This window comes from Mandrillus leucophaeus, unplaced genomic scaffold, assembly GCF_000951045.1.
Source record: "Mandrillus leucophaeus isolate KB7577 unplaced genomic scaffold, Mleu.le_1.0 Scaffold183, whole genome shotgun sequence".
In the NCBI taxonomy this organism is placed as follows: domain Eukaryota; kingdom Metazoa; phylum Chordata; class Mammalia; order Primates; family Cercopithecidae; genus Mandrillus; species Mandrillus leucophaeus.
The window spans coordinates 2544071-2554248 of NW_012101843.1; the positions used below are offsets into that span (position 1 = coordinate 2544071).

At 43.6% G+C, this 10178-nt stretch overlaps 1 protein-coding gene and 1 pseudogene across 1 annotated transcript in view; both read left to right on the top strand.

The window, feature by feature from the left end:
- GSR (glutathione reductase) overlaps positions 1–10178 on the top strand; it is a 56622-nt gene that overhangs the window by 7862 nt on the left and 38582 nt on the right. The window contains exon 2 of the mRNA XM_011977728.1: positions 9253–9279. The gene's annotated coding sequence lies outside the window, so the exon portion shown is untranslated. The remainder of the gene's footprint in view (positions 1–9252; positions 9280–10178) is intronic.
- LOC105537999 lies at positions 4772–5663 on the top strand (annotated as a pseudogene).

The window sequence follows — 10178 nt, forward strand, 5'->3', positions numbered from 1 at the left end:
CTCCTTTCCGTGTGCTTTGTGTGCATGTGAGGAGCCAGCAGACGCAGAAATAATTCAGAGGTGTCAGAGTCATCATCATATCTATCATAGACTAGAAATTGATGCTTTATATACCTTACCTCTGACCTGCTCAAAAATCTCCATAATGGAAGCATTATTTCCTTCACTGAGCTAGGAGAAATTTGGAAACTCACCCACCTCTAGCCACTAAATGGGAGAACTGAGAGTCAAATTCCTATCTGTCTGACTTGAGGCCTGTGCTCCCTCTGACAACCTGATGCACAGGTCAGCTAGAGCAGCTGTCCCTAACCTTTTTGGCACCAGGAACCAGTTTTGTGGAAGACAATTTTTCCACGGACCAGGGGTGGGGGGATGGTTTCAGGATGATTGAGGAATGAAGTGAATCACATTTATTTATTTATTTATATTTTTTGAGACGGAGTTTCACTCTTGTTGCCCAGGCTGGAGTGCAATGGCATGATCTCGGCTCACTGCAGCCTCTGCCTCCTGGGTTCAAGCGATTCTCCTGCCTCAGCCTTCCAAGTAGCTGAGATTACAGGCACGCACCACCACACGTGGTTAATTTTTGTATTTTTAGTAGAGATGGGATTTCACCATGTTGGCCAGGCTGGTCTTGAACTCCTGACCTCAGGTAATCTGCCTGCCTCCGCCTCCCAAAGTGCTGGGATTACAGGCTTGAGGCACCACGCCCAGCCTGCATCACATTTATTGTGCACTTTATTTCTATTATTATTACGTTGTAATATATAATGAAATGATTATACAACTCACCATAATGTACACTCAGAGGGAGCCCTGAGCTTGTTTTCCTGCAACTAGTTGGTCCCATCTGGGGATGATGGGAGACACTGACAGATCATCAGACATTAGATTCTCATAAGCAGTGTGCAACCTACATCCCTTGCACGCGCAGTTCACAATAGGGTTCATGCTCCTATGAGAATCTAATGCCGCCACTGATCTGAAAGGAGGTGGGTGGCGCTCAGGCAGTAATGCCAGCGATGAGGAGCAGCTATAAACACAAATGAAGCTTCGCTCACTTGCCCGCCACTCATCTCCTGCTGTGCAACCTGGTTCCTAATAGGCACCTGGGGGACAGGGACCCCTGAGCTAGAGAAAGGGGAAAGAAGGCCGAGTGCAGTGGCACATGCTTGTAATTCCAACCTTTGGGAGGCTAAGGTAAGAGGATTGCTTGAGCCCAGGATTTTGAGACCAGCCTGGGCAACATAGTAAGACTCTGTCCCTAATTTGTGTGTGTGTTTGGTTTTTTCCTTTTTTTTTTGAGATGGAGTTTCGCTCTTGTTGCCCAGGCTGGAGTGCAATGGCGTGATCTCCGCTCACGGCAACCTCCACCTCCCCGGTTCAAGCGATTCTCCTGCCTCAGCCTCCCAAGTAGTTGGGATTACAGGCATGTGCTACCACGCCCAGCTAATTTTGTATTTTTAGTAGAAACAGGGTTTCTCCATGTTGGTCAGGCTGGTCTTGAACTCCCGATCTCAGGTGATCTGTCCGCTTCAGCCTGCCAAAGTGCTGGGATTATAGGTGTAAGCCACCATGCCCAGCCTCCCTCTCTAATTTGTAAGAAATTGAAAAACAAAAAAAAAGGGGGGGAAAGAGAAGGGAGCAGCAGAGTGGGTGGGTAAACGAGACTATGCCAGCTTTTCACCCCTGGCCTCCCCAGCTCTCAGTGGAACTAAGTGTGTGTATCTATGTTTTGAGATAAGGTCTCACTGTGTTGCCCAAGCTGGAGTGTAGTGGTGCTATCTCAGCTCACGGTAGCCTTGACCCACAAGCTCAAGTGATCCTCCTGCCTCAGCCTCCCCAGTAGCTGGGACTACAGGCTTACACATCACATCTGGCTAATTTTTGTATTTTTTCTAGAGATGATGTTTCACCATGTTGCCCAGGCTCATCTTGAACTCCTGGCCTCAAGCGATCCACCTGCCTTGGCCTCCCAAAGTGCCAGAATTATAGGCATGAGCCACCACTCCCAGCCTAAATGTGCTTTTCATTCCTTCCAAGTCAGAGGTGCCGAAGTCACGTCACGTTGCTGGCATGTAAATAGTTCTCTAAAAGCAATGGAAATCCCTGGAGGCCTGTTCACAGGAGCTGCCAAAATAGGACGGTGGCATTTCAGGGTCATAGGCTTCCTTTCAACCAGTGCCCCAGGCCCCAAAGTGTTGTGCTGGGGTGCAGCTCCTGTGACCCAACAGGGCCACAGTTTTCCACCATCCTCTTCCTCTGGTTTCTGGCCCAGTGCTCTTCAATTTTAGGGAATGTGGTGATTCTGCTGCTGCCCCTTGAGGCAGTATCTTGGATAGGCTCAGAACCTCTCTCTGGCTGGCACTGTAGGCCAGGATACTGATACAGTCCGCAAGAGCAGGGACTATATCTGTTTAGTGCCTTACCTTGCATAATGCCTGGCACAAGTGGGTGCTTACTCAGTGCCTCTGAATGAATGACTGCAAGCTAAGACTATGTAGAAGTGAAAAAGGCAGAAACTTCTAAAAAACAAACCAGAGTTACAGACACCAGGCACCAGTGAAAGCCCACCTTGGCGCTTTGAAGAAATATATTCCAAAAAAAGAATATGTTTTAAAATTAAACATATTTTTTTAAAACTTTAAAAAATATTTTTAAAAAACTTAAAAAAAGAAGACTTAAATAACTTTAAAGTAGCTTCAAATACACATGAGGAACAAACTCATGGTATGTGAGAGTAGTTTAGAACATTGAGTGCTTTATGACACCCTTGGATTGCTTTTAATGATTCTTGGGAAGCAAGAAACGGTGACTGGAGGACCAGCAGTATTTATTTAGCAGACAAATAATCTCTACCTTTGGGAAAATTGCTTTTGGAGTCTGTCCTAGTCGCAGCCATTTAGTAAACTTAAATGGTGAACTGCAGGATATAAAGGTGTGGGTGGAGGGCACTGGGAAGCACGTTGCCTGCCAAATAACTGAAAAAGGCAGGTTGGAAGAGCAAATCATTCCCATTATGGGGCCAGCATTGTTCTTCCCACAGAGTTTCGACCTCCTTTCTCTGCTCTTACCATTAAGAAATCCCTGCCGTCCTCCTTTCTTCAAAATGGCTTATTCTATTTATCTCAGTAATGTCAGGTACTTGGGGGTTGAGAAATAGCATATCCTCAGCTTGGCCAGATGAAAGGGCACTCTAGATAGAGAGCCATACATTTATTATTATTATTATTATTTATTTGTAGAGGTAGGGTCTGGCTCTGTTATCTACGCTGGAGTGCAGTGGTGTTATTAGAGCTTACTGTAGCCTTCAGCTTCTGGGCTCAAGAGATCCTCCTGCCTCAGCCTCCTGAATAGCTGGAACTACAGGCATGCACCACCAAGCCCAACTAATTTTTTATTTTTTAATTTTTTGCAGAGATGGGGTCTCAGGGTCTCACTATGTTGCCCAGGCTGGTCCCTCACTCCTGGGCTCAAGCAATCATCTTTCTTTTCGGCCTCCCAAAGCATGGGGATTATAGGCGTGAGCCACCACGCCCAGCCCATAAATTATTCTAATTTTTAGTATGAAGTACTTTCTGAATAGTGTGCTTGCGCTTGTTGTAGGTGTTGATTCTTTTATGAGGCTTGAATTCTGTACCCTTTTCTCAATCCCATGAGTTCCTGTTTCTGTTGCCTTTAGTATTCTTATTGTAGCATAATTGCATTAAAAATAATCCAAGTCCAAAACTTGACAGTGTATGACCTATCTCTTTCCAGGAAAAAAAAAAAAAAAAAATCCCATGTAACTGATAACTTGAGACTGTATGGAAACATAACTCATTCCTTTATTTTATTTTATTTTATTTTATTTTATTTTTTGAGACGGAGTCTCACTCTGTTGCCCTGGCTGGATGCAGTGGCGGATCTCAGCTCACTGCAACCTCCACCTCCCAGGTTCAAGCGATTCTCCTGCCTCAGCCTCCTGAGTAGCTGGGACTACAGACGTATGCTACCACACCTGGCTAATTTTTGTATTTTTAATAGAGATGGGGTTTCATCATGTTGCCCAGGCTGGTTTCGAACTCTTGACCTCAAGTGATCCGCCCGCCTCGACCTCCCAAAATGCTGGGATTACAGGCATGAGCCACTGCACCCGGCCATCACTCATTCCTTTATAATAACCGAGTGCAGGATAATAACAAATAATAGGATTATAATGAAATTGTAGCAGGTACGCTGTTAGAATTTTGAAAGAACTAAAGGAATAGAAGATTACTGTTCAGGAAGACCATCTGTTTCAAACATTAGCGATCTTCATGAGCTTTGGGCAGGTTTCTTTGAATTTAGCTTTTTGTATAAAGTGCCTTGGCTAGTATGTATGTGGTTCAGGATCCACCATAGAAGGATACCCAGAAAGCATTCTGTTATGAGAGCTAGGCTAGTATTACTGGGGCAAACAGAAAGCCAGTCTAGTTTCCTATGGTCATGATCGGCAGAGCTACAAGCCCCTAATATAAATTATGTCTAGAAGGCATTCATTTTAATATAAAAGAATAATTGTGTTATAGACGAAGGATTGGAGAGTCACTCACCAAAATTCCACTTCCCAAATTAAATCATTTTAGTGTATTTTTGGTTATTCTGGTTTATAAATGTCTAAAAACAATTAAACAAGTGACAAATGACTATTTCCCATTATAAAAAGCATGTAGAGTCTGTGTAGCTCGGGGTTTCGAGCTCCTGCCTCTGACAACGCCGCGATCTCCTCTCCCCTCCAATCCTATTGGCGATGGACAATGCCTGCGAGTCATCCACGGACAAAGGTGGAGAGACAGGGGAGCCAGATGAGACAGCCGCTGCTCCCGGGGACCCGGGGGTTACCGACATGGGTGGAATCCCAGAGGAAACTGATGGAGACGCAGATGCGGACTTGAAAGAAGAGGAAAGCGAGCTCAAGAGTCAGGATGTCTCAAATTTAACAACAGTTGAAAGGGAAAACTCATTGTTATTTACTCCTGCAGCCAAAAAACTGAAAATAGATACCAAAGAAAAGAAAGTAGATGAAGATGAGATTTAGAAGATGCAAATCCTGGTTTCTTCTTTTTCTTTTTCTTTCTGTTTTTGTTTTGTTTTGTTTTGTTTTGTTTTGTTTTGATTTGGTTTTTTTTTGAGATGTAGTCTCTCTCTGTCGCCCAGGCTGGAATGCAGTGGCATAATCTCGGCTCACTGCAACCTCTGCCTCCCGGGTTCAAGCGATTCTCCTGCCTCAGCCTCCTGAGTAGCTGAGATTACAGGCGCATGCCACCATGCCCGGCCAATTTTTGTATTTTTAGTAGAGATGGGGTTCACCATATTGGCCAGGCTGGCCTTGAACTCCTGACCTCGTGATCTACCCGCCTCAGCCTCCCAAAGTGCGGGGATTGCAGGCATGAGCCACCGCGCCCAGCTGTTTCTTCTTTTTCTGTGGAGCAGCTGAACCATTATGAAATATATTACCACTCAGTGTCCCCTAAGGCAGCCATCAAAAGGCCGATCCAGTCCATCAGTGGCACCTCTATGTCTCAGAATGTTGTTATTGCTGTCTGGTCTTTCCAAGGTTTTTGTCTGGGAGGTGGTAGAAGCAGCACTGGATGTGTGTCAGAAGTGGGGAGAAATGCCACCACTACAACCCAAACATATGAGGGAAGCTGTTAGAAAGTCAAAATCAAAAGGACAGATTCCTAACTCAAAGCACAAAAAAAAATCATCTTCTTCTAGATTGAAGTCTAGAAAGGCCTATTACTGACAGAAGAAGTATTGGTTCCAGACTTCCTCTAAGACCGTCTGCACTGGTGCTTTAGTGTCTCAGTCCTCCAAGGATTCCATGATGATTTTAATGTCTTTCTCAAAACTCTGAGATTTGTCACACCTAGAAAGTGTGTAGCCTGTTTGATACTTGCCTTGACTACATTTTTGGACCTCTTGGGGCATTTTGAAGTTTTTAACTGTCTTGGCCAGTTGGAAGAAGATGTGTGGGCTGTAAGCATCTTCTGGACAGGGGAACTGCTTTCAGAGAGAAAACCTTTCCAAGAGAGTTTTTTTTTTTTTTTTTTTTTTTTGGAGATAGGGTCTTGCTCTGTCACCCAGGCTGGAGTGCAGCGGCATGACTGCAGCCTTGAACTCTTGACCCTCCCACCTCAGTGTCCTGAGTAGCTAGGACTACAGGCACACTACTGTGCCCAACTAACTTATTTTTATTATTTATGGAGATGGGGTCTTGCTTTGTTGCCCAGGCTGGTCATGAACTCCTGGCTTCAAGCAGTCCTCCTGCCTCAGCCTCCTAAAGTGCCGAGAGCTTTCGTGATTTTACATTGAAGCCTAAAGTTGCTAAGACTTAGGTTGTTTCTTATATCTGGTTTTAAGTAGATGAAACAACCAGAAACTTTTACTTGTGACACTCTACCATGAAGGATGCGGTGCTGACAGGAATAGTGGAATAATTGCTGCTTGTAAACATCTAAGATTCTCCTGTGAATTTTGGTGAGTGATCATTAAACTGTTTTCCAAAAGCATATACAGGCCAAGCGCGGTGGCTCATGCCTATAATCCCAGCACTTTGGGAGGCCGAGGCGGGAGAATCACTTGATCTCAGGAGTTCAAGACCAGCCTGGGCAATATACTGAGACCTTGTCTCTATTTTTGTAAAGTAGTTTTAATTTTTATGTATAAAATAAAATAAAAAGCATATATAAGCCATGTATGGTGGCTCACACCTGTAATCTGAACACTTTGGGAGGACGAGTTAGGAGGATTGCTTGAGCCCAGGAGTTTGAGACCAGCTTGGGCAGCATAGTGAGACTCTGTCTCTGTATTTTTAGAAAAATATTTTTTATTTTTTTAAAAAAAAGTATATCCAGGCATGGTGGCTCATGCCTGTAATCCTAGCACTTTGGGATGCCAAGGTGGGTGGATCACTTGAGCTCAGGAGTTTAAGACAAGCCTGGGCAATGTGGTAAGACCCTGTCTCTACTAAAAATACCAGGCATGGTGGTGAACGCCTGTAGTCCCAGCTACTCTTGGGCTGAGGAGGGAGGATTGTTTGATCCTGGGGAGCAGAGGTTGCAGTGAGCTGAAATTGCGCCATTGCACTCTAGCCTGAGTGACAGAGCAGACTGTCTCAAAAAAAAAAAAAAAAAAGAATATAGAACAAAATGTGTGTTGATTGCTTGGAGTATAGCCAAATTGTGTTTACACCTATATATATACACATACACATACTGCGTATAAATACGAATTGGGTCATGGCATAACTACTATTCTGCAACTTTCTTTTGATGCATAACAGTATATGTTAGAACTCTTTCCATATAGTGCATAGAAATCTACCTTGCCCTTTTTAAATGGCTGCAGAATATTCCACAGACTCAGTGTATAACAATTTATTTGATACTTCCCTGCTGATGGATATTTAATGTGTCTGTAGTTACCCATTATCACCAAGCTTCAGGGAATATCCCTATAAATGCATCTTTGGACACAGGAGCATAATATGTGACTACTTTTCTAGGTTACTCTAAAAGGAGAATTGCTGGGCCAATCAGGATGTGTTTGCTAACACTAGTTATAATCAACTTTTAAAATTTTTGCCAATCTGACAGATGAAAAATATTTCATTATTTAAATTATCTGTTATCTTTACTTTTAAAAAATGTAGCTTTCGGCTGGGTGTGGTGGCTCATGCCTGTAATCCCAGCACTTTGGGATGCCACGGTGGGTAGATCACTTGAGGTCAGGAGTTCGAGACCAGCCTGGCCAACAAGGTGAAACTCCATCTCTAGTAAAAATACAAAAATTAGCCAGACAGGATGGCAGGCGCCTGTAATTCCAGCTACTCGGGAGGCTGAGGCATGAGAATCGCTTGAACCCGGGAGGCAGAGGTTGCAGTAAGCCGAGATCTTGCCACTGTATTCCAGCCTGCGCGATATAGTGAAACTCAGTCTCAAAAAATACCCAAACAAACAAAATAATGCAGTTTTCTGACTGGGCACAGTGGCTCACGCCTGTAATCCCGGCACTTTGGGAGGCTGAGGCAGGTGGATCACCTAAGGTCAGGAGTTCGAGACCAGTATGGCCAACATGGCAAAACCCCATCTCTACTGAAAATACAAAAATTAGCTGGGCGTGGTGGTGCACATCTACAGTCCCAGCTATTCGGGAGGCTGAGGCAGGAGAATCGCCGGGAGGTAGAGATTGCAGTGAGCTGTGATCACACCATTGCACTCCAGCCTGGGCAACAAAGGGAGATTCTGTCTCAAAAAAAAAAAAAAAATAGTTTTATGGTCTTGCTTTTCCTACTTTTATTCCGTAAGTATTTTTCTATATATTAACTAACAGTGAAATGGAAATGATTGTAACCAAATATGTATTTGTACATAACATGATATAATCTGTGCATTTGTGCATTTCGCTTTTCTACATCTTTGGTTACTTCTTTAGGCCAAATGCCAAGTAGTTATAAATCAAAGTCATTTTATGAGATCTAATATTTATTTAGGTTTTCTCAAGTTTCTTTACTAATGGTTAATCAACATCCCAAGTTCCATGCCATGTACTTTAAATTCTTGTGCTTCTGCTGAGTATTCACCAGTATCTCTGTGTTCAACCTTTGTGTGTGTGTGTGTGTGTTTCTTTTTTGAGGCTGGGTCTTGCACTGTCACCTAGGCTGGAGTGCACTGGCACGATCATGATCATGACTCACTGCAGCCTTGTCCTCCCGGGCTCAAGTGGTCCCCCCACCTCAGCCTCCTGAGTAGCTGGGACCACAGGCGTGCACCACCACACCCAGCTAATTTTTTTTGTAGGGACGTGGTCTCGCTTGTTGCCCAGGCTGATCTCGAATTCATGGGCTTAAGCAATCCAACTGCCTCAGCTCCCAAAATGCTGGAATTACAGGTGTGAACTACCAGGCCTGGCCCATCTTGGGTGTTTATCCATGTATTCTGCAGTACTTTCCCCAGAAGTCCTCTTAGACAGCTGCCCAGATGGGCTGATTGTCCTTTCTCTGTCTGCTTTCCTTGAGAAAATGCTGATGAATAAACTTCTCTCCCTCATCATAGAAGGAAAATAATGTTCTTATCCTTTTTTAACAAAGAAAGTAACTAGAATTTAGTATACTGTGACTTGGAACCCAAGGAAGCTTCCTCGCTTGATGCTTAGTGTGCATTTCTTGCAGATTTGTTTGATGGTTTGAATTCAATATTGTTAAAGTCTGTCTCTTTTTTTTTTTTCCAGGTGAATGTTGGATGTGTACCCAAAAAGGTAGAATTTTTATTTCTCTTTCCCTTTACAATCCTTTTTCTAGTTGGTAAATCATAATCTGAATAAGAATGTTTCCAAATGTATCCGTTAAAATTCATTCTGCAAAAAAACCCCTAGACCCCACTAAAAGTGGCTTAAGCAATAGGATTGTTGTTGTTTGATTTGTGTTTAAAATTTTTTGTTTATTTTTAATTACTTTTTATTTTTATTATTATTATTTTTTTGAGATGGAGTTTCACTCTTGTCGCCCAGGCTGGAGTACAGTGGCGCGACCTCGGCTCACGGCAACCTCTGCCTCCTGGGTTCGAGTGATTCCCTTTCCTCAGCCTCACAAGTAGCTGGGATGACAGGCGCGCGCCACAGCACTCGGCTGATTTTTGTATTTTTAGTAGAGATGGGGTTTCACCGTGTTGGCCAGGCTGATCTCGAGCTCCTGACTTCAGGTGATCCACCCACCGTGGCCTCCCAAAACGCTGGGGTTACAGGCCTGAGCCACCGAGACCGGCCACGGCCTAGTAATTTAGTTTGGTCATCTACACCGCAGGATAGTTTTTTCTCAGCAGGAAGACCCAGCCAGCAAACCAAACTGTTGAACGGAATCTTCTTACGTGGATTCATGGATTTTCTGTCTCATGTTGGTGATTTTTTTGGTATTAATATCTGTGGTGCAGGTCACATTGAATGATTTCATTTTTTTACCCTTGACAAAGAGGAAAAAACAGCAGCTCTTATTTCTAAAGCTGCCTCTTGCTTATACTTGCAAAGAATGCCACTCATTTGAATGAACTTTCAACATATGTTGTAATCTCAAGCTTACCACCTTTATTAATGGCATTCCATTTTAACTTGTCATCTTTTTGGTATTATGTAAGCAAATCTCTTAATCTCATCAGTGATGC